The sequence below is a fragment of the Lissotriton vulgaris genome, chromosome 1_1 (assembly GCF_964263255.1).
Source record: "Lissotriton vulgaris chromosome 1_1, aLisVul1.2, whole genome shotgun sequence".
NCBI classification, from domain to species: domain Eukaryota; kingdom Metazoa; phylum Chordata; class Amphibia; order Caudata; family Salamandridae; genus Lissotriton; species Lissotriton vulgaris.
The window spans coordinates 1,704,021,547-1,704,046,938 of NC_141685.1; the positions used below are offsets into that span (position 1 = coordinate 1,704,021,547).

The 25,392-nt window shown below is 41.3% G+C and overlaps 1 protein-coding gene across 3 annotated transcripts in view; it reads right to left on the reverse strand.

The window, feature by feature from the left end:
* SFMBT2 (Scm like with four mbt domains 2) overlaps window positions 1–25,392 on the reverse strand; it is a 916,952-nt gene that overhangs the window by 472,115 nt on the left and 419,445 nt on the right. The window lies entirely within an intron of this gene.

A 25,392-nucleotide genomic window follows, 5' to 3' on the forward strand; every position in this document is an offset into this window, starting at 1 on the left:
CAAAAGGAGAAGAAGCGCAGCCAGCCAGCAACTAGCATCAACCGGCTGACTGACCAAGACAGAAGCTGCCTGATAACTAGGGTAAGTGTGAAGTATTAATTATTGTTCATTTAAATTATTTTTGCAATATTTCCATTATTTAAATATGCTACTTTCTAATTATTTTAACATATAGCACACTCTAGTCTAGTATCATGACTCATGAGTGCATTTAAATAAACTTGCAAGGGTTAATGTGTGTCATGCAGTGCACTCCATGCAAAATTCTATGTAATATGCAGATGACAGATTTTTATTTTATGAAACTAGATAAGTGGGTTACTGCTTTTAATACAGAGCTCATTTGGTTATGTGCAGTGACAGTGCATACATTTTAATCCTTCCCATATCGCACAGTGAGCTATAAACAGCATGCAACTCTTCAACCTTGTAACCCTCACTTACTTTTGTAACACAACCTGTACATTGATTTACACTCTTCATTTATTGTCAATATATGTGTACATGTGATCTAAAGCGCTTTGACACCCTACATATGGATGAGTAGCACTATAAAAAGAAATAAAAACAAAATAGTGGTATTTAAATTAAAAAATTTTGCAAATACAAATTCAAAAGCAAGCGTCTTATGATGTGATAAGCTTTAAGCCTTTCTTTCTGCTCCATTGCTTCAAATCAATTACTATTTAAAGCAAGACTACTCACCCGTAGGGTCTCAAGGCGCTGTGTGTGGGGTGTTGAGAGAGGGGATCTACGATTGATTTGACGAGCCAAGTCTTGAGGTCCTTCCTTAATTGCGGACGTGATGGTGATTGCCTGAGGTGTAGAGGCAGGACGTTCCAGAAGTTTAGACAAGGATCTTTCTCCAGCACTGGTCTACAGATGTGTGATGGTGGCCTGCGCCAGTTGGGCGGAGTGGAGATGTTGAAGGGAGAGTGTAGAAGCAGAAGTGGTGGTTGAGCTATGTATGTCTGGCGTTGTGGAGGGATTTGTAGGCGTGCGTGAGGCGCTTGAGCTAAGGTAATTCTTTTGTTGAAAGATAGCAAGTGAAGGTCTCTCAGGGAATATATGACATTATATCGCATGCCAACACAAAGAATGCCATTATAACGTGGTTGTAACAACACAAGTGCTGTTACAACGCATTACCATTGCAAAGCACACTTTTACCATGCATATACCTTTACCACGCATGCCATTACAAGGCAAAGACATGCGTGGTAAAGGTATATACTTGGTAAAAGTGGTTAAGGTAAGTAATTGTGTGTCTCTGTTTGTGTGTGTGTGTGTATATGTATATATATATATATATATATTACCCCCAGGCAACCCCAAAATGACCCTTTGTACCAGTGCCAATAGCCCTACCCCCTTAAAATTCTAAAATTACCCTTACCACCCTAATACCCATACCCCCTAAACCCTAAAATTACCCTTACCACCCCAAAACCCAAACCAACCCTAAACCCTAAAATTACCCTTACAACCCCAAACCCTAAACTTTAAATTACCCTTGGCACCACAAAACCCAAATTTGTCCGAGCCCTAAAATTTCCCTGGGCACCCTAAAATCCAAACCCACCCTGAATCCTAAAATTAACCTTGGCACCCCAAAACATATACCCGTCCTGAACCCTAAAATTAATCTTGGCAACCCAAACCTATACCCCTACACCCCAAACCCACCCTAAACCCTATACTTACCGTATACTTACATGTAAAACACATATGCTTTTACCATACTTGCCTTTACAAAGAAATTCACGTAAAGGCATGTGTGGTAAAGGTATATGCATTATAATGCTTTGCATTGTAATGCTAAGCATTGTAATAGCATTGCGATGTAATGGTACTTGCGTTGTGTTGTCATGTCATGCGTTGTAATGGCATGCGTTGTATTGGATTCGTTGAAATGGATATTTCCCTTCTCAGGTGGCCGGTGATGTGGCTGCGGCGTGGGATGTTCAGGATGAGTTTGGCGGAGGTGTTCTTGATGTTCTGCAGTTTCTTTTGGGGTTTCTGGGTGGTGCTGGATAGAGTGCTGACAAGCTCATGGGTGACAGTTTTCCTGTACTCACTGGGGCACACTGGAAGATTTCATGAAGTAGATGGAGCATGTAGAAATAGGAGGAATAAACAACGTTGATTTGGTGGTTTATTGAGAGAGAGAAGTACAGGAGGTTGCCACGGTTTCGCATGTAGTCAGTGGGCGTGGTGGGGGGGGGTTCCAAGTGCTGCAGACCCCCTCTGCCTGGGCCACCAAGAGTCAACCAAGGCAGAGGGGGTGGTAACACTTGGGGGTGGATCCCAGGTTGAGGACTTAGGTCTTGTTTGAGTTAGTTAAGCTTGAGGCAGCTGTCCTTCATCCTGGTGGTGACTGCATTTATCCTGTTGTGGAAGTTGCTCTTGGCAGCTGTGGGTCCTTCTATGAGGTAGAGAATCAGCTGGATGTTATCGGCGTAGGAGACAACGTTGAGTCTGTGGTTCTTGACGATGGCTGCAAATAGGGCCTGAAGAGCTTGGGGCTCAGGTAGGAGCCTTGAGACCCTTTGCAGCTGATCTCTGTGGGTTTTCAGTTGAATGGTGGAAGTCTTACTCTCTGTGTTCGGCCAGTGAGGAAGGAGCAGATCCATCCAGGGCTTTGTTCCGGATGCTGGCATCGTGGAATCTTGTGCAGAGGGTGTGGTGGGAAACAGTGTTGAAGTGTTGAAGGCGGCTGAGAGGTCCAGCAGGAAGAGGGAAGCTGTTTATTTGCTTTTAGGTTTGAGGCTCCAGATATCTCCTTGGAACAGAAGGAGGCCTGAAAGCCCTTTAACTTCGGCCTTTGTTATGGTCCCAGGTGAAGTCTGATAAGCTGCTGACCCCTCCACTTGCACATTACAGCTCGGAATGATAGCAGGCGCTGCTGAATGTGTCAGTTACAAATGGGGTTTTTGTTTGGCTAAGGTATACACCTAAGCCAAGCAGTACCCACCACCACTCAGGTTAATTCAGATGCAAGATTACCTGTGCTCCTCGTCTGGTAGCTTGGCGCAGAGGAGGCTTATCAAAGAGGTATTTCTGCAACACATAGTAAAGTAACACAGGGAAAGACAAAGCAAAACACTCCACACTAGTTCTAGAAAAATAGACCATCTTTATGTAATTAAAACCAGGCCTAAAGGACAACAATCTAATAGTCTATCAAGAGTTATGCCAGTACTAGTAACGTTAATAGCTCATCACAGTGCTCAGGAACCTTTAAGGGAGTTACAGTAATCCTCAAATGAGCCCACCGGCCTCCTCCGCCTCAAAAAGGTTTTCAATGCAATGGGGGTTGAAGTTAGCCTGCACAGGCCTTCGGGACAGTACCTGGGGCTTGGAGTCACTGCTCTCGTTGTCGGGGGTGTCGCACACGGGGTCCACGTGGTAGGAAGAGGAGTTGGGCTCTGGCATGGCCGCTGGAGCACAGGCCCCATACTGCTGTGTTGGTGGGCCTCACACATGGAGCTCGTGTTGGTAAGAGGTACAGAGGCAGGCAGGACTGGTGTTCAGCCACAGTAGGTGCACTCTTGTGAATCTTCAACCCAAAGAGCCTGGAGAGAGCGAGCTCAAATCGTTGTGTTGCTAGGCAACCAGAATGCGCTCATGCCACTCGGTGCTCCCGGCGCTGACTGAGGGTAAAGATCTACACCGCTGCGGTATCTTCAGAAAACAGCAGTGTCGAGTACGACTAGTAGCAAAAGGTGACCGAGCGCCAACACAGCAGGCGCTAGACTATGTGAGCGTGTCTGGTGGCCCAATAACATACAAATAGCCCTGATTCTTCCATAACAGGAGGAAAGCTAACAAGTTCTTGGGAACTTGTAGGATATAGAGACCCAGTTGTCCCTCATTGCAGAGGTAGCAGGGAGCAGGCCAACATAGCTGAGCAGAGTGCATAGGCAGTACAGCAAAGCAAGTGACAAAGGGGCAGTCCTTCCTAGCAGCGTTGTACCTCATAGTTGCAGAGTCTCCTCCAGACCCCAAAGTTAACTAATTTGGGGATGTCACAGCGAGGTCCAGTACTAATACCAAAATGTGCCTTTGAAGTGGGGGAGACAATAAAAGACGGCTGTCTTTGATCCTCAAAAGGCCCCTGCCCTTTCTTCTCTGGCTCCAGGCACACTACAGGCGGTTATATAGCTATTTGTGTTGGAAAAGGCATAGCCCTATTCAGGTGGAGGTGTCAGCCCCTCCCTCCTTCTATGTTTAATGAAGTCTTAGTGCGGTGCTATAATTTGACTTCATAATGTCAAAGCTTTCAAATGTTAAAAAGATACACTTTTTGAAATTTTGAAGAGCGTTCACTTTCACATTTGTAGTCCTGTCAAGTACCACTCATTAGTGGTCAGACTAGTGCTGGTGTCCGCATCACCACACTAGAATGCTTTATTCATTCAAGCTATAGCACACCTGGGCCCTAACCACCTTGCATGCTTTCTGAGTAGCTGCATTTAGGCAGCAAGCATGCTGGCAGTAAGTGCATCGTGGTCGTGAAAAGCATGCAGTCTGTCCCACTTATTTTCTTGGCAAAATCACATTTCGGCACTGCCTGGAAGAAATAATCACCAATCTCTTGCCAAACTGCCTGCTTTCCCACAGTGTAAAACACTTTCTTCAGTTGGCGCAAGTTATAAACCAAAAAACTTCCTGACCCGGCTGGCAGAGAGTGCTCCACGTAGAACCATGGGGTCGTCCTATGCCAACTGTTGTTTTCCAGAAAGGCGATGGACTATAGGCTATTTAGAGGTGGCAGTGGTCTTGGTGCTGAAAGTTTTCAACCTAGGGGTCTGGTTGCTGGAAATGATCACTGGCTTATCTGTCCTCTAGCCCCCTGAATGTAGCCGGTGTAAAACCTTAACTCACCATCCCTCCTCTAGTCACATGAGGTGTTCCCATACCTCTGCTCAATACTTCAACAGGATTCTAGAGTTTCGGGCCAGCGGCACAGGTGCTCACTGCAATGCACACATACTCAAACATACACACACATTCGTTCACATAGATTCATGTTTAAACATGGGCATGCACTTCTTTGCAGAAATATTCAACTCTACACAAAATTTCACACATCACCATGCTTGCAGAGACCCAGGAGCTCACTTGCACTCATGCACATTCCATTAAAAACACCTGAATGTATTATTTTTATTTGTTTTGTATAAAACATTATTGTACAGGAAGCACATTGGCTTGAAACATTACATGAATGCAATGTAATTGCTGGTAATAATTATGTTTTTAATTCTTTTAGCACATGAAAAATTGGAGTTAAAACTGATCGTGATATAATCACATTCAAGATCAGTACTGAGAGATATCGAAAGAGGACAAGTGGTAGTTCTGACTCTGCTGTAACAGGACATTGACCAAAACTCAGCTTCGTGGTCCTTAATCTCAGGCCACAAGGTAGGACATGGTTCTCTATTTACGGCAAAGGTCCACATTCAGCTGTATATGGATGCCAACTGTGTGGTCTTTAGGTGTGGAGGACTGCCTGTTGGCTTATCCTAGCAGAACAGTTCAGAGAGTGTGAGCTTGTAGCGAGTTGAAAGTTCAAGGGAATCATTTTTTGTTTTTCATCATGAACTATGAAAATTCCCAAAATGTTGATTTTGAAATCTTTTATATTTTTATACACTTTCATTTATTTAACTGTGGCCTGATAATCCCTTACTATCCCTTAATGCTTTTCACCCTTAAAGCCTTTAAACCTCAAACTGCCCATATATTTTATCCTTTCTTCCTGCTTAAAAAAGTACTACTCTAATTCATTATAGCCCTCTACTACTACTTAGTGCTACCCTAAAATGTCCTAACTATCCCTTAAAGCTAACTAATACTTGAATTATTAAAATGCATTGCTAGTCTCCGGCCCCTTTACCCCACCTCATTTTAAATGCTCCTGTCTACTTTAGGAGGATGCCTCTTACCCCTGATCCCAGTACACTCATCTTTGCTCTATAATGCATGGCATTTTACCATGTTTTAGGCCACTGTTTATTTTCATTCTAGTTTTTTCAGTCGACAATATTTTTTACAGCAATGTTTTTCAGCCTATTTTTTTGCACACAATATTTTTACTGCACACAGAGTATGTACAGTGAGTTGGATATATAAAATCGATCTAATGTGTTGTGACTTTGTGACTGTTGTCCATTTAGTAATAGGATCACTGATAGGACTAGCACTGTCTATAGGCTGTAATTTTAGTCTGTCTTGTGTGTAAAATAGGTCATTTCATCAATGTGTAGAATATCAAAATGGTCTAACTGCAATGTTAAACTCTTAATTGAAAAAATATGCATTTATTTTGCTGTGTTGGGTACAGATGAGTACTGGATATATCAGAGATCTGCCTAGAACCCTTTTAAAGGGTATTGCTCAATTAGTCTCTCATTCTTTTGAAGACATTTTTTAATATGTGTTGTATTATTTGCCATCTAAAGTCAAGTCAAAATTTATAAGTACACCCTTTAAATTCTAGGCAGATCACTGAATTGACATGCTCAAGCTTTTCAATCACCACTGGTGTTGTGCATGCTATGGCACCTAGCCTCGAAGCTCACACCATATTTTAATTATTAACAGGATCCCAGGAGAAATTCTGCAAAAATTTACAAGGCTATACCGCTTGGGGAACAGCTGTACGTGCTGCTGCAGTTGCATTCCTGTCAGACTGAAGATGGATGTGGATGAATAATTGCTGTTACTTGTGTGTGCATGACAATTTAAATTAGTGTTTATTTAGTATTTTGCGTAATATCGTTTTTGTGTCTTCAACCAAGGGAATTTTAAAAAACAGGCTAGGTTTTCTATTTACAATCTGATATATTGCTGGACACAATGAACACAGTTGACAGTTTACTCATAAACCCATTTTTGGGTTTGACATATGCAGATAAACTGCAAGTGAAAACATTAGGAGCTGATAAACCTCAAATTAAAATTGAGCAGTCTACAAAAGATAGGGGAAAGGGGTACACACGTCGCTTTACCAGTACATTGTATGATAGGATTGAATGGCTTACTGGTAGCGCTTCTAAAAATGCTTTATTCTGTTTCCCATGCTTACTCTTTGGAGGTGAAGTTACCTGGACAAAAACAGGAGTTACTGACCTAAAGCATCTGGCTGAAAAAATAAAAAAACATGATTCCTGTAAATCCCATTTGACAAATATGTTAAAATTATCTCTTTTTGGAAAATCGGACATTGTACAGCATTTAAACGAAGCATACCGTGTGGGAGTAAGAAAACATAATGCAGAAGTGGATAAAAACCGATACATTTTATAAAAATTGATTGACTGTATTCGATTTTGTGGTGCCTTTGAATTGGCATTACGAGGAAATGATGAAACTGAAGAGTCTCTAAGTCCTGGCGTGTTCAGGGGCCTTGTTGATTTTGTCTCCAGCATTGACAGTGCTATGGAAACACATTTAAAAACAGCCACCGTGTTTAAAGGCACTTCTAAAACTATTCAAAATGAATTGCTGGACTGTATGCTGGAAGTAATAAGAGACTATATTATACAGCAGTTGAGAACCACTGATTATGTAGCTATCCAAGCTGATGATACAACTGATGTCTCTACTAAGACACAGTCAGTTCTGGTCTTCCGCTACATTGATGGAAATTGCAAGGTAGCTGAAAGGTTTTATTGTTTCACACATCTAAAAGACTCATCTGCAGAAACAATTGCCTCAGCCATTCTTAATGAATTAAACATTGTTTTCCCTGAGCAATGTGCTAAAGGAAAAGTAATTGCTCAAAGCTACGATGGTGCCAGCGTCATGCGTGGTGCAACAGGTGGGGTGCAAAAGAAAATCAGGGATGTTTACCCAAATGCACATTTTATTCACTGCTATGCCCACCAACTTAACCTAATTATGGAACAGGCTTCCTCCAGAATATCTAGAGTTAAAATTTTCTTTTCAGAGATTGGTGGTATTACAGCATTTTTTGCACGTTCCCCGAAAAGGACGGAAATTCTTGAACAAATAGTTTCAAGAAGACTTCCAAGAGGGTCTGCAACTCGCTGGAACTTCAATATTCGAGCAATATTGCTAATTTATGAATTCAGAGAAGATCTTCTTGAATGCATGTCAACCATTGCAAACAGTGGTGATTTTGAGTCGATTACTATATGTGAAGCTAAGGGATTTAGTAGAACATTAGATGATAGAGAGTTTATATTCTTTCTGTTTCTTTTTTTCAAAATAATGCCCCAGGTAGACATTTTATATAATCAATTGCAAAAGCGAGACTTTGACACTGTGTCTGTCCAGAAAGCTACTACAGACTTTGTGACAAGCATCACCAAAGTACGAGAATCCATTGACAGTTTGGATTCTACACTGCCAGAAGAATGTACATTTGTAAACCGGAGACTGCAAATAAATACTTTAACCCAAGAAGCAAAAGAAGTCTGTGACATTATTGTGGTCCATGCCAGAGAGCGCTTTGCTTTCACAAAGCATCTTGTAAGTGCAACACTATTGCGAAGTGACCTTTTTGAAAGCCATGACAAATCTTTCCCAGCTGAGGCACTCGCAGAAACGGTAGAAGCCTATCCTATGTTAGACAAAGCCAGATTGAGTACAGAACTTTCGGTCCTGTATGGAAGACGAGACTTCCGTCAAACTACTGGTGGTGCCATGGCTTTATTTAGCTTTTTATGTGAAAACAACTTAGAGAAATCCTTTTCTGAGACCATAAAGCTCTTAAGAGTTGTCATTACTACACCCATGACAACAGCAGAATCTGAGCGATGTTTTTCCACACTAAAGAGGGTAAAAACTTTTTTGCGAAACACTATGACTCAAGCTAGACTTAATGCTTTGGCTATGCTGTCAATGGAAAAAGAGCTAATAAAGGAAATACCAGAATTCAACAAAAGAACAATCGAAAAGTTTGTTCATATTAAAGATCGACGAGCAAACTTTCTATATAAATAGAAAATATGAATCTGATGTGTGATCATAGTTTCAGGTGTATATAGCTCAGTTTGTTTTGTTTGATAACATTAGGAAGTACTGTTGGAAATGTTCTCATTCCATTTAATATTCATACAACTCCTGTACAGTTGATGTGTATTTATATATGTGTGCTTATGTATCTGTGAATTTATATATATTTGTTTTCATATTTTAATATTATTTAAAATATTTTTGTTGTTAGTGTTTTGAGGGTATATGTCTTTATATGTACAACATTTAGTTATTTTCCTAATTTATTTTTATTTAACCGTTTTCTACTGTACTGACAGGGACAGGAACCCTTCTACCTGAGATTGACATGCAAAGTATTTAAATATTATTTTTATTTTGTCAATTGTGTTTAAAAATATATTGGTTTTGAAAGTTCTTAAAATGTACATTTATTTATTTCCATAATTTCTTTTTGTTTAACTTTTTCTGCTGTGCTGGCTGAAGGGCACAAGGACTTGAGAGTGGCATTCAAACAATTTACATAGTATTATTTAAAATAATTTTGTTTGTGTTTACAAATATCATATTGGTTTTGAAGGGATATTTCTTAAAATATACATTTATTTATTTTCATATTTTATTTTTATGTAGCCATTTTCTACTATACTGACTGCCACAAGGGCCTGAGAGTGGCATGCAAAGTATTTAAAAATAAAGTAAAACATTTGTACCTAGCCTGCTTATGCAAATAACGTTTTTGTTCTTTCTTTCTTAAATAAATGAAAGATTTTTAATGGATATTTCTTATATTATAAGCAATGCATATTACACTCATTTCCTAACTTATTTTTAATTTGTGGTTTTCTAAAATACTGATAGACCCAAGGGCTTCAGAGCGCTATATGAACTATTTTAAATACAATATTTACTTAATTATTTTGCAAAATTGAGTTGCTCAAAAATGCAAAGCTTTTGCTGACTTCCTAAAAATTAAATGTTTGTTTCAAATTGATATTTCTTATACATGTAGCTATAATATGTCATAAAGATTACTGGGCAATCAACGTTGAATAGCTGATGCAGAAAAGGAAATGGCCAGCCGTCACTTTTGGTAGGAACAAAATTACAAGTGTGTTTCTTTGTGGATATGCAACCTGGCTTAGTACCCTGGCCCTCTTCAGAAGTCAGTCTTGCTTGGAAACACAGAAATTCTCTGAAATAATGTATGAGTTTTCTTTTATGAATGCCTAGAAGAACTGATTTTTCAGTCCATTTATCACTGAAATAGTGCGGAAAATTGCACCAAAAAATGCCAATTTTTTAAAAATTTCTTCGCGGGGGGAGAACCCCCCCACAACCCCCTTATTGCCGTCGGGCTCGCACGCTTCGCTCGCTCGCTCCCGTTCGTTGATGCCTACTTCAAAAGCCCCACCAGGTTCAAATTCCACCAGCCGCCACTGGTTATCACTCCGTTTACTGTCGCGCCGGGAGTACCGAGGAGCACCGAGCCCACATGGCTCATAACCCTTCAAATATTGCAGAAGCATATGTAACAATGAGGAATACATAGCAAAAGAAAAACCTCGAAGAGCGTGTGTGCCGATCACAGGCTGAAGAGCGTGCTGTCAAGGCTTGAAAGGAGGCACGCAGCGTAGCAAAGACCAGGATTTCTTGACGTTGATCAGCAAGCACAGGAACAATGACTCCGAAGTACGTGTGTTGATCACAGTTGAAGAGCACGCTATCCAAGCTTGAAAGAAGGCACGCAGTGCAGCAATGACCTGGACGCCTTGATGTTGCTTAGAAACCACTGGAACACTTAGTCACAGCAAGGACCATACAGCCAGATTCATCATCGGCATGTTTTGCGAGTCTGTAATAGCGAATAATAAGGAATCACTATTACAGACTCGCAAAACGGGATTCATGTAGGAATCGCAATATTTATTGCGATTCCTACAGCTTCCTTATTTGCGATTAACTAATTGCTAATGGCAAATAAGGAATAACTCCCCATTCATTCCTATGGGCCTAAAGGCCCATAGGAATGAATGGGAAGACATATCAATGTGCGAATCGCTATTGGCGATTCGCATTTTGATTTTGCGATTTCAAGGGTGCAGGGGTGTCCAATGGACACCCTGTTGCACCCCTGAAATGACATTGGATGCTGATGTTACGCACACACATGTCCTTGGGACATGTGTGTGTGGAACATACAACTTAGAAAAATGCACTTAAGTGCATTTTTCTAAGTTTCCGCTATTTACCACGAGGTTTGACTTCGCGGTAAATAGCGGCCCAAAATTGCAAATTCGCAATTTTTAAATGTTTCATGAATTGCATTTAAGGAATCTCAAATAGAGATTCCTTAAATGCAATTCCTCACAAATTTGCGAATTCTATAATTGCGATTTTTGCATTTGGGATGATGAATCCCAAATGCAAAAATTGCGCTCGCAAAGGGCCAGATTCTCAGAATCTGGCCCTTTGCGAGCCGATTTCACTTTGATGAATCTAGCTGATAGTGTGCACCATCACTGCGTCTCTTCGTTGCTCGGCAACCCAGGGAGCCACCAAGACAAACAAAGTTAATACATAGAAATGTGTGCGTAGAAGGATCTTAAAGGATGATGTGACAGCAGAGATGCGGGTAGCTATGCACCAATGTCTTGTCACAATTCCACAATGCCGATGGATATCCGCTAAGGCTGAAATTTTCATAACGCTTTACATCCAAATACCTCCAAAGAAACATGAACACCCTAGAGGACTGGGGTTTTTATGAATGTCATGCAAATAATGTGTGTATCAGTCGGCTGCAGCCTTGATGTCTCCGAGAGGCTTCACCAGGTTTGGCTCCAGACACCACAGTGGAAATACTAAAAGAAGAATCCCATGTTCTCCACTTGTTGCCAATGTTAAGTTCCACTTGAAGCAGACGCAGACTCCAGAGGCTCATGGATTAAGATAAGTGGTTTAATAAATCATAGATATCAGAGACCCCAGCTAGCCACAACAACAGTGGCTAGTGTTGTGATAGACTATGGAGTGGCTGGGAGGGTGGGTGCTTCCTGCTGCTGCCCGGGAGTGCAGGAAGATGTTGGTAGGTTGGAAGACGAAGGAGAGGTGGTGGCTGTTTCAGATAAGTGTTTATTTTGTCCCCTGCCCCGTGCCCCTCACCCCCACCACCCGGGTTCGGTAGCAGCTGCCAAAGTACAACAAAACCAACTGGTAACTGAACTGGAACCTCCAACCTTCTAAATCACAACCTAGCAAACATTACATTTTGACATATGACATCACCGAAAGTCAAGCATTAATGTTAAAGGCGGTATAGAATACCACAATAGTCCATCAGCACATGACAGATATCTTTTCCACCATATCACAAGTGCTATTGGCTACAATGCACTTGTAATACTCTGGAAGGGACATCCACCACATTTGTGACAGACTATCCTGTTTGACAAATTCAAAATGAGGCCCACAATCTTTTTTTTTTTTTGTACCTGTTTATATAAGACTGATTTTTGTTCTCATTTAGGGTGTTAGAGACCACAGTCACTAAGTGTAGTTCATTATTTCGGGGTTGTGTTTCAATCTCTCCCACACCTGTCACACTGTTAAAAAACTGCAGTAGCTGTTATTGAAGTTATGGGTGAAAAGTTTAAAAAGTCTCTTGTTAACATCCATAATTCTTGAAAAAACGATGCTAGCTGCACATTAGTCGCAAAGTTCTCTGCACGTGCATTCTGAAATGCAAATTAGGACTTTAGCACCTGGGTGACATTATTGCAAGAAAATAAAATTGCCCTCACACTGAAAGTGGCTTTAAATTTAAGTTGCATGTCAACTGATCATAGATTTTTAGTGCCAATATATTATTTGTTTATATAGCGCTACAATCAAACCTGAAGGGGTATCTCTGCGCTTAAATGGATCGTAAAGGTAGGGTGCAGCTCCAACAAGTTAACAAGTGCCGAAAAGAGTGGTTTTAAGCTGCTTGAATTGCAAATGATCTAGACACTGTCTCAACAATAGAGGCAACTCGTTCCAGTAGCGAGGGCCGAGGTGGGAAAGAGCTCTTCCTCCTAATCTGGTTTTTCTTACTCGAGGCACCACCAACAGGTGTTTGGTACTCGAGGGAGCATAAGGCATGAATCTCTCAGAGAGGTAAGAAGGACCCAAGTTAAGCAATGCCTTTTGGATGGTGCAACAGATTTTAAACTTGACCCATTGACGAATGGGGAGGCAATGTAGCTTCATAAGAAGAGGGCGGAAGGGAGTCCAGGAGGGAGCATTGAGGACCAACCGAGCTGCAGTATTATGAACTACTTGCAGTCTGTCAAGTGAGGCCTCATTGGCAGAAACTAGCAGGCCATTACAGTAATCCAGGCGACTTAGTACAAACGCCTGGACTAAAATTTTCCTGGAGGAGTCAGGGAGCAGGGGGAAAACTTGGAGGAGTAGGCCTATGACATGGAAACAAGACCCCGCAGTCTGAGCAGCGTGCTCCTTCAAAAGGAGTGCCTGATCCAGCTGAATCCCCAGATTTTTAATGTTGACTTAGGGGCGGGATTGGGACCCAGGTCGGTCGGCCACCAGTCAGGTGTCCATAGGAGGGGGCCCTCTCCAAAGAGTATGATCTCCGTTTTTACCACATTACACTGGAGGAAATTGGAGAAGGCCAGCCGTACCGCCGGGGTGAACTTATCGAATGGAAAGAGTAACTGGGTATCATCGGCATATGATATGGGAATGAACCCATGTGATCTCAGAAGATTGGCCAAGGGAGCAATATAGATGTTAAATAATGTAGGACCAAAACATGAGTCCTGGGGTACTCCCTTGGACAATTCTATGGGTGCTGAACGGTATGGTCCTAGTTTGACAATCTGGGAGTGATCAGATAGGAAGCTACTCATCCAATGCAAGGCAGATTTTCTAAACCCAACCTCTTCCAGTCTTTTAATCAAGATGTTGTGGGAGACTGTGTTGAACGCCACGGATAGGTCCAACAGCACCGGAATCATAGAATGGCCCTCATCTAGGGTCATCCTGATGTTATCTGTGACCGCTAGTAGTGCTGATTCAATGCTGTATTTATTTAGGTCATTTTTATCGTGCACAAATCATCCCCAAGGGGATCTCTCGGCGCTGGAAAAAACGACAGGCTGTCTGTAAGGAGCGGCTTAAAAGAGCCAATTTTTAAACAGTTTTTTGAATTGGGACAGTTTAGGACATTCACAGATTTGTTCTGAGAGGCCATTCCATAGTTTGGTGCCAGATGGGAAAAGGAACAACCCCCCATTTTTGTCTTCCTGAATCTGAGACAGCACAGTAGCTTCCGAATACTAGATCTAAGCTGACTTGTAGGTTGATACTATTTTAGTTTGTTGGCCAGTTAAGCTGGACCCAGACCATGCAGGGCCCTAAATACCAAACATAACATCTTAAAGGTGGCCCGTTTCCTAACTGGAAGCCAATGTAGTTGGCGTAAAAGAGGCAAAGAGGGGGTTCGGGCTGGCTTATCGAGGGCGAGGCGGGCAGCTGTATTTTGCACGACCTGTAGTTTGGATAAAAAGTCCTCCCTGATTCCTACCAATAAAGAATTTCCATAATCAAGGAGAATGATTAACAGCACCTGGATGAGAGTCTTTCTAGCGCTGAGCGGGATCCATGGGAAAATCTTTTTCAATATCCACATAGTCCCAAAGCAGGAGGCTGCAAGAGTCTTTACCTGTTCCTCTATTGAGAGCTGATTAACTATCTTTATTCCCAGGTTTTTCGCTCAGCTTCTCGGTGAGGGGGCCTCTCCTAGTTCTGATGGCCACGAGTCTGGGGCCCACAGGCCAACAGCCTTGCCAAACAAGAGTATCTCGGTTTTAGCGGAATTTAGTTGTAGAAAGTTTCCCTTCATCCAATCAGCTATTTAAGCCTAACCGGACTGGGAAGGATCTAAACATCCAGTTCAGGTGGGTATTTACATGTTTTTCCATTAGTTTGCTCAAGAACGGGAGGAGTGATATAGGACGGAGGTTGAAAGATCCGTCCATGGAATTTTGGTGCTCTTGCGAATTGGTCTAACCTGAGCAACTTGGTACATGGCCGTCTTTTAGGGAGAGATTAATAAGAGATTGCATAGAGCATAGAAGCCTCTGAAAAAAGGTTTGAAATTATTCGGCCGAAACTTTCTGCCATTGCCTGCGACTATGAGATGTGGTTAGCTTGGGTCTTTCCGGATCTAAAGGGTCCTGAATAACAAATTCAAAGACTAAATGGTCAGACCAAGTGAGTTGTTGCGGAGGTTCACACTGAATCATAGAAGAGTTTGAAAAAATAATATCTAGAGTGTGCCCAGCTATGTGGGTCGGGCTTTCATTAAGCTGGGACAGGCGTAACAAAGATAGGTCAGTCAAAAGAGTCTGTGCATCTAGGTTGGATAGACATTCACTGTGGATAATAAAATCTCCTAAGAGTAAGAAATTCTTGCACGTGTTCACATACGGGGCTAATAGTTTAACCAATTGCAGGGAAAAATCGGCCAGAGGCCCAGGGGAACAATAAATTAACCTACCTTTCCAGCTAGCTTGCAGGGAGGAATCTATTCTAAAAACCAGCATCTCAAGTTTGAGTAAATGTTGCCAATTGAAGGAAAAAACAAAACGGAGGAACAGCAGGAAGTACCGCAAACTGCAGGCAGGCCAGTAATCAGGGTCTATGCGAGGTTTGGTATGTTTATGGTAACAGGCACATGGGTTAAGAAAGAGATGCAGACGAGTGTTTGATGTTATATTTTACATCGCATTTAGTAAGCTTCAGGCTGCACTGAATGTAACAGCTGGACTCTCGTTGCTTGACATCAGCAGCAGGCCTCATAATCGTACTTACTAATACCATGCCTGTGAACCACTTGCCACAAATTTTAAAGATAATTTTAAATTGCACTTCATCCCTAATGCAACTTAATGTCCTTTCCGAATAATGGAGATAAACATTGCTGAAAATCTGTATCACTGCTCTTCTTTTGAGCGCTCCATCGAAATCTGTGAATGAAGGGACTGCCGAGTTAGCTCAGGGATAAACCTATCAGATATTCTCACCCAGTGTTTGCAAGTGTTTGCAAGCTACACTAATGATTTCAATATACAATTAGTTTTAGAATATTATTTATTTCTCAGTCTAGAAACATGACTGTATTTTGGAATTAGGATCATTAATTTTCCAGCCCTCATAATGCTTTCTTTCTTGGCTGCTTCCCTCAACTTGTTTCATAAAACGCAATACTGCCTCAGTAAAACATGAAATACAATAAAAAAATTACAATGATTCCATCAAATATGTATATGGACCAAATCAAAATAAAACATTCACCAACAAGAACTGCAGTTACTTTGTCACCAGTGACAACTTCCTCTCCCATTAAGAACTGCTCCTTTCTGATATGCAATACAGCAAGGTGATGGAATGCTTCAATTAATCGCAGCCACTGGCAATTGCTTACGCCACATCCCAATCCATTGTTTTTTTGCCCACCATTCCACCTCAATTTGGACTCAGCCATATGCAAATCAGTCTTGACCCTGCTCCTCATGGGAATAGTCCAGCCGAACTGCCAGGCCAGACCCTTCCTGAACCGGAACACACACAACGTAGGACTGGTTTTGCCCTAGGTAGGACTCTTAAGCCAGGTATAGTTTGCTTTCAGTGGCACAGTGAGCCCGGGACCCACGTCTGGGCATACTGGGCACACTTGAAGGAAACAGTGATAACCTCAGATTCTATGGAGTAGAGCACTTTTCTCACAACAACAGAGATGGAGACCAGGATTCACCTCTAAGGAAAGCAGAATCAAAATGGATCATCTGGAAAGGAACAGAAATACCATGGGGACTTAATGAAGACGCAGAATTGCACAATTTTCTGTAAATGTACATTCTGAGAAGTAATCATCCTCTATCTCTTGTAAACTTGATACACAGTGCGAATGGGTTTAACAAAAATTAATTTTAGACTTCTTCCATGTACTTTGGTTCAATTTTGAAAATGAGTTGTTTTTAGCCAAAAACTTGCTAATTGGGAAGACAATTTGGTTTCACGCTAAGCAAATGAATACAACACTAGGTCTTGATTATAATCATAATGAGTAACATCAAGAACATAGATGAGTCCCCTAGCTGTTTCAGAATTTGTCTAATCAAGAAAACTTACAGATAATGATTTAGTTATCATGAGGTGATAAGGATTTGTCAAACTGATGAATGTGAAGAGAGTATTTCAAGGTCAGAATATAATTAGGTACTTTACCGAGACTTTGCCATTTTGAGATTTGCATTAAAAAAAATCAGATGTGGACTTGCCTTGTTTGCACATCTTGACCTATTCAAATATTGAACATGTGAATAACTGTAAATTGGATAAAAATAGGCCTTCATTGGCATTTATATTTCAGGTATTCAACCATGGTTACAGTTTTATCTTATACTTACACCTCACAGAGTACATTTATATCTGTTTATATATTTTTATATATATTTCTTCAATACTGACAACCTGATAAACCACCAGTTATGAAAAAAAAGGGGTTGCAGAGCAACTTTTACTTGAGGTACTTCACCACCCTAAAACTGTCTCCCCCAAGATGAATTAATTGATTTTTCTATGTATCTGATAAAAAAACAGTGTCTTAGTCTTAGGCAAATTATGACCTTAAATTTGTGGGATCAGGTCTTATAAACCTGGTCTTCGAACTACAAGTGCATGTTTTAATGGCTACTGTTTACTATGAAACTTGTTCCTTTAAAATATGCTTTTAACTTGGGATATACCGTTATATAAGGGCGGGTCAAACCAACCTCTTTGTAATCACACTGCACCTGTAATCATGTGACCCGGACGAAGGCCTCTGTCCGAAACACATAGGACGTTTGTTTGTTTCCTGATGCACTTGGCAATATTTAATGGAGAATATTTGGAGAAAACAACAAAAAATAGAAATAAAATGATGAATGCTTGAACAACTACGACTTGCCTCAAGATTGCTGCTGCAAGTGCTGCCTCTCTGGGATCTGGTGTAAACTTTTGAGGGGTATACACAGGAAATCTGAGATATATCTATATATATATATATATATATATATATATATATATATATATATATATATATATATATATATATATATATATATATATATATATATATATATATATAATATATATATATATATATATATTTTTTTGTTCCAAAGGTCCACGCTTTCAGAAGGCACACAACAGCATTCTCATTCCTCAGTGATACGGTGTTGCGATCGTCAGCCCTACGCGTTTCGAGGCCGTCCGCCTCTCATCAGGGGCTTGTTACTCTGTTCTGGCGTTTCTGATATTTCTCTGATGCACGCATTTAATTAGTCAGCGTTAGTACGTCACAGGTTTCTTTGCATGCTGGGTTTTGTAGTCCCTTAGAGAAAATAATTGTTTACCCATGGTGGGCTCGTTGCGCCAAGAATCAATTTGAGCTGTTTAATATTTCACTCGTGCACTGGGACATTTTCCTGTAGTAGTTGGGAATTGCTGCTGCCATTCGATCGGGCTCAGTTCCCATCTCGGCCCCCGTAATTTCCCAGACGGTGCTCCTCTGCACGGTTGGACAGCCGTGTGATTAATTTTGTTCCAAAGGTCCACGCTTTCAGAAGGCACACAACAGCATTCTCATTCCTCAGTGATACGGTGTTGCGATCGTCAGCCCTACGCGTTTCGAGGCCGTCCGCCTCTCATCAGGGGCTTGTTACTCTGTTCTGGCGTTTCTGATATTTCTCTGATGCACGCATTTTATTAGTCAGCGTTAGTACGTCACAGGTTTCTTTGCATGCTGGGTTTTGTAGTCCCTTAGAGAAAATAATTGTTTACCCATGGTGGGCTCATTGCGCCAAGAATCAATTTGAGCTGTTTAATATTTCACTCGTGCACTGGGACATTTTCCTGTACTAGTTGGGAATTGCTGCTGCCATTCGATCGGGCTCAGTTCCCATCTCGGCCCCTGTAATTTCCCAGACGGTGCTCCTCTGCACGGTTGGACAGCCGTGTGATTAATTTTGTTCCAAAGGTCCACGCTTTCAGAAGGCACACAACAGCATTCTCATTCCTCAGTGATACGGTGTTGCGATCGTCAGCCCTACGCGTTTCGAGGCCGTCCGCCTCTCATCAGGGGCTTGTTACTCTGTTCTTGCGTTTCTGACATTTCTCTGATGCACGCATTTAATTAGTCAGCGTTAGTACGTCACAGGTTTCTTTGCATGCTGGGTTTTGAAGTCCCTTAGAGAAAATAATTGTTTACCCATGGTGGGCTCATTGCGCCAAGAATCAATTTGAGCTGTTTAATATTTCACTCGTGCACTGGGACATTTTCCTGTAGTAGTTGGGAATTGCTGCTGCCATTCGATCGGGCTCAGTTCCCATCTCGGCCCCTGTAATTTCTCAGACGGTGCTCCTCTGCACGGTTGGACAGCCGTGTGATTAATTTTGTTCCAAAGGTCCACGCTTACAGAAGGCACACAACAGCCTTCTCATTTCTCAGTGATACGGTGTTGCGATCATCAGCCCTAAGCGTTTCGAGGCCGTCCGCCTCTCATCAGGGGCTTGTTACTCTGTTCTGGCATTTCAGATATTTCTCTGATGCACGCATTTAATTAGTCAGCGTTAGTACGTCACAGGTTTCTTTGCATGCTGGGTTTTGTAGTCCCTTAGAGAAAAAAATTGTTTACCCATGGTGGGCTCGTTGCGCCAAGAATCAATTTGAGCTGTTTAATATTTCACTCGTGCACTGGGACATTTTCCTGTAGTAGTTGGGAATTGCTGCTGCCATTCGATCGGGCTCAGTTCCCATCTCGGCCCCTGTAATTTCCCAGACGGTGCTCCTCTGCACGGTTGGACAGCCCTGTGATTAATTTTGTTCCAAAGGTCCACGCTTTCAGAAGGCACACAACAGCATTCTCATTCCTCAGTGATACGGTGTTGTGATCGTCAGCCCTACGCGTTTCGAGGCCGTCCGCCTCTCATCAGGGGCTTGTTACTCTGTTCTGGCATTTCTGATATTTCTCTGATGCACGCATTTAATTAGTCAGCGTTAGTACGTCACAGGTTTCTTTGCATGCTGGGTTTTGTAGTCCCTTAGAGAAAATAATTGTTTACCCATGGTGGGCTCGTTGCGCCAAGAATCAATTTGAGCTGCACCGTCTGGGAAATTACAGGGGCCGAGATGGGAACTGAGCCCGATCGAATGGCAGCAGCAATTCCCAACTACTACAGGAAAATGTCCCAGTGCACGAGTGAAATATTAAACAGCTCAAATTGATTCTTGGCGCAACGAGCCCACCTTGGGTAAACAATTATTTTCTCTAAGGGACTACAAAACCCAGCATGCAAAGAAACCTGTGACGTACTAACGCTGACTAATTAAATGCGTGCATCAGAGAAATATCAGAAACGGCAGAACAGAGTAACAAGCCCCTGATGAGAGGCGGACGGCCTCGAAATGCGTAGGGCTGATGATCGCAACACCGTATCACTGAGGAATGAGAATGCTGTTGTGTGCCTTCTGAAAGCATGGATCTTTGGAACAAAATTAATCACACGGCTGTCCAACCGTGCAGAGGAGCACCGTCTGGGAAATTACAGGGGCCGAGATGGGAACTGAGCCCGATCGAATGGCAGCAGCAATTCCCAACTACTACAGGAAAATGTCCCAGTGCACGAGTGAAATATTAAACAGCTCAAATTGATTCTTGGCGCAACGAGCCCACCATGGGTAAACAATTATTTTCTCTAAGGGACTACAAAACCCAGCATGCAAAGAAACCTGTGACGTACTAACGCTGACTAATTAAATGCGTGCATCAGAGAAATATCAGAAACTCCAGAACAGAGTAACAAGCCCCTGATGAGAGGCGGACGGCCTCGAAACGCGTAGGGCTGACGATCGCAACACCGTATCACTGAGGAATGAGAATGATGTTGTGTGCCTTCTGAAAGCGTGGACCTTTGGAACAAAATTAATCACACGGCTGTCCAACCGTGCAGAGGAGCACCGTCTGGGAAATTACAGGGGCCGAGATGGGAACTGAGCCCGATCGAATGGCAGCAGCAATTCCCAACTGCTACAGGAAAATGTCCCAGTGCACGAGTGAAATATTGAACAGCTCAAATTGATTCTTGGCGCAACGAGCCCACCATGGGTAAACAATTATTTTCTCTAAGGGACTACAAAACCCAGCATGCAAAGAAACCTGTGACGTACTAACGCTGACTAATTAAATGCGTGCATCTGAGAAATATCAGAAATGCCAGAACAGAGTAACAAGCCCCTGATGAGAGGCGGACGGCCTCGAAACGCGTAGGGCTGACGATCGCAACACCGTATCAATGAGGAATGAGAATGCTGTTGTGTGCCTTCTGAAAGCGTGGACCTTTGGAACAAAATTAATCACACAGCTGTCCAACCGTGCAGAGGAGCACCGTCTGGGAAATTACAGAGGCCGAGATGGGAACTGAGCCCGATCAAATGGCAGCAGCAATTCCCAACTACTACAGGAAAATGTCCCAGTGCACAAGTGAAATATTAAACAGCTCAAATTGATTCTTGGCGCAACGAGCCCACCATGGGTAAACAATTATTTTCTCCAAGGGACTACAAAACCCAGCATGCAAAGAAACCTGTGACGTACTAACGCTGACTAATTAAATGCGTGCATCAGAGAAATATCAGAAACGCCAGAACAGAGTAACAAGCCCCTGATGAGAGGCGGACGGCCTCGAAACGCGTAGGGCTGACGATCGCAACACCGTATCACTGAGGAATGAGAATGCTGTTGTGTGCCTTCTGAAAGCGTGGACCTTTGGAACAAATATATATATATATATATTCACTGAAAAAACCATAGGTTATAGACCATATATAGTTAGGAATTCGCATTTACAAAACCTTATTTTACTCACACAAAACCATTGAAATTCCATATATAGTTAGTTGCACTAACTATATATCGCGCACCCGCAATCCACTGCTGATGATGTCACATATTACATCATTCATGACATGGTCAGTGACATCACTGATGACATCACTGATGACATCTCAAATGACATCACTGATGACATCTCAAATGACATCACTGATGACATCACTGATGACATCTCATTTGACATTACTGATCACATCACTGATGATATCATTCATGTGATAATACGATGAACCTCTCAAGACTCTAATATAACCTTAGATACAATCAGTGTAAACAGACACTCACAGACTGTCACTCATCCATGGAGTTACTCACACACCTAGTCAGTCATGCAAAGAATCAATCACACCTCCATTTCCTCAACTATACAGTTATACAAACTTTACTTATTCAAACATATACTAACACATATTTACTCTCTTATACAATCCCTGATACAAGTTCACAATGATCCATACAGCCACTCACACATTCACTGGCTCTTATGCACAGTTATTTATATATGTCAACTCTCACATGTACTGTGTTTTACATATGTACTTACTTTGACATGTAGCACTGAGATATCCATTCACTCACCAATACACTCATGCACACAGTCAACCGCCCATACAGCTGTTTCCACATGCACTTTTGAAACCATACATCTAGTGAATCAACTGCTCACACATCTATGCACAGAGTCATACACCTCCCAGCCACCCACACACACACTCAGTCTCCCATACAAATACTTGGGCAACCAATCAATAACCCATATAGTTACTTATATAGCTACTTATCAACACATGCAACAGTTTACAGAACAACAGACATAATGATGCACAAATTAAGACAGTTTAGTCACTAACCCATGCACTCAGTGAGACACATTTAATCACTCACTCATACAGTCAGTCATGCACCTACTAAATCCTTCATCCAGACACTTATACATCCACTCATTCTTCAATATGTAAGACATATTTTAACTTTACAGAAACATACAGTCACTGGATGTTGTCATCAGTGATGTCATCAGTGATGTCATTTGAGATGTCATCAGTGATGTCATCAGTGATGTCACTGACCATGTCATGAATGATGTAATATGTGACATCATCAGCAGTGGATTGCGGGTGCGCGATACATAGTTAGTGCAACTAACTATATATGGAATTTCAATGGTTTTGTGTGAGTAAAATAAGGTTTTGTAAATGCGAATTCCTAACTATATATGGTCTATAACCTATGGTTTTTTCAGTGAATTTTCAAGGTTTTGTAAATGCTAATTCCTAACTATATATGGTCTATAACCTATGGTTTTTTCAGTGAATTTTCAAGGTTTTGTAAATGCTAATTCCTAACTATATATGGTCTATAACCTATGGTTTTTTCAGTGAATATATATGTATACATACATATATAAACATATATCATCTGTATATCTATATAAATACAAACATAAATGCATGCATACATATACTTATATGCATACAGATGCATGTTATTTACATGAAAGTTGAAAAAACACTAATAAAAGCAAAGCTAAAAAGCCACCTCATTACAAACAGAATGGCTTTAACTTAAACGAGGGCGAGATCTATTGCATTTTCAATGCTTGTTTACTTTGGTTCCATCAAGAAGGCATTCAGATGTGTCACACATTTGCCATAAATTCTGAATGTTACCACTCTAGTTGCACATTAGATCACTGTAGTAAAGCTACTGCTCACCAGGGACGTCTGCTGCTGGTATTCAAAGTGCATGTTTCAGTCTGCATGTCAGAATTCTTTTAATGAAATAGAAGAGGATTTGAGAAGTCACTCAAAATGATCCCTAATTTTTCTTTCTGAAGCACTAATCATACTTTCTATGGCAAAATTAACCCCCTCATGTTGTTCCTTTTTAAATTGAGTGTTTTCGGACTTACCACTTCATTCCAATCAAGATGGCTTCTGGTGTGCCATAGTTTTGTCATAAGTAAGACTGTTAGCGCTCTAGTTGTTCTTTAGAACACTCTGGGACATTCTGTCATTGGGCTATACTTGGGGTACATCTGGGTGATATTTGGGCTACATTTAGGCTCTTTTGTCTCTGGTGGCCATCTTGGGAGACTGTATGTCAGAATTGTTTAATGAAATTGAAGAGGGTTTGAGAAGTCACTCAAAATGTGCCCTAATTTTTCTTTCTACAGCACTAATCATAATTCATATGGCAAAATATACCCCCTCATTTTGTTCCTTTTTAAATTAAATGTTTTAAGAGTTACCACTTTATTCCAATCAAGATGGCTTCAGGTGTGCCATACCTTTGTAATAAGTAGGACTGTTAGCGCTCTAGTTGTTCTTTAGAACACTCTGGGACATTCTGTCATTGGGCTATACTTGGGCTACATCTGGGTGATATTTGGGCTACATTTGGGCTCTTTTGTCTCTGGTGGCCATTTTGGGAGACTGCATGTCAGAATTTTTTAATGAAATAGAAGAGGATTTGAAAAGTCACTCAAAATGTGCCCTAATTTTTCTTTCTGCAGCACTAATAATACCTTCTATTGCATAATATACCCCCTCATTTTGTTCCTTTTTAAATTAAATGTTTTAAGAGTTACCACTTTATTCCAATCAAGATGGCTTCAGGTGTGCCATACCTTTGTAATAAGTAGGACTGTTAGCGCTCTAGTTGTTCTTTAGAACACTCTGGGACATTCTGTCATTGGGCTATACTTGGGCTACATCTGGGTGATATTTGGGCTACATTTGGGCTCTTTTGTCTCTGGTGGCCATTTTGGGAGACTGCATGTCAGAATGTTTTAATGAAATAGAAAAGGATTTGAGAAGTCACTCAAAATGTGCCCTAATTTTTCATTCTGCAGCACTAATCATACTTTCTATGGCAAAATATACCCCCTCTCATGTTGTTTCTTTTTAAATTAAATGTTTTAAGAGTTACCACTTTATTCCAATCAAGATGGCTTCAGGTGTGCCATACCTTTGTAATAAGTAGGACTGTTAGCGCTCTAGTTGTTCTTTAGAACACTCTGGGACATTCTGTCATTGGGCTATACTTGGGCTACATCTGGGTGATATTTGGGCTACATTTGGGCTCTTTTGTCTCTGGTGGCCATTTGGGAGACTGCATGTCAGAATGTTTTAATGAAATAGAAAAGGATTTGAGAAGTCACTCAAAATGTGCCCTAATTTTTCATTCTGCAGCACTAATCATACTTTCTATGGCAAAATATACCCCCTCATGTTGTTTCTTTTTAAATTAAATGTTTTAAGAGTTACCACTTTATTCCAATCAAGATGGCTTCAGGTGTGCCATACCTTTGTAATAAGTAGGACTGTTAGCGCTCTAGTTGTTCTTTAGAACACTCTAGGAGGCTGCAGTAGAACACAAAGGAATCAACTGACAGTCTCTGTCCTTGTTGGATGTACAT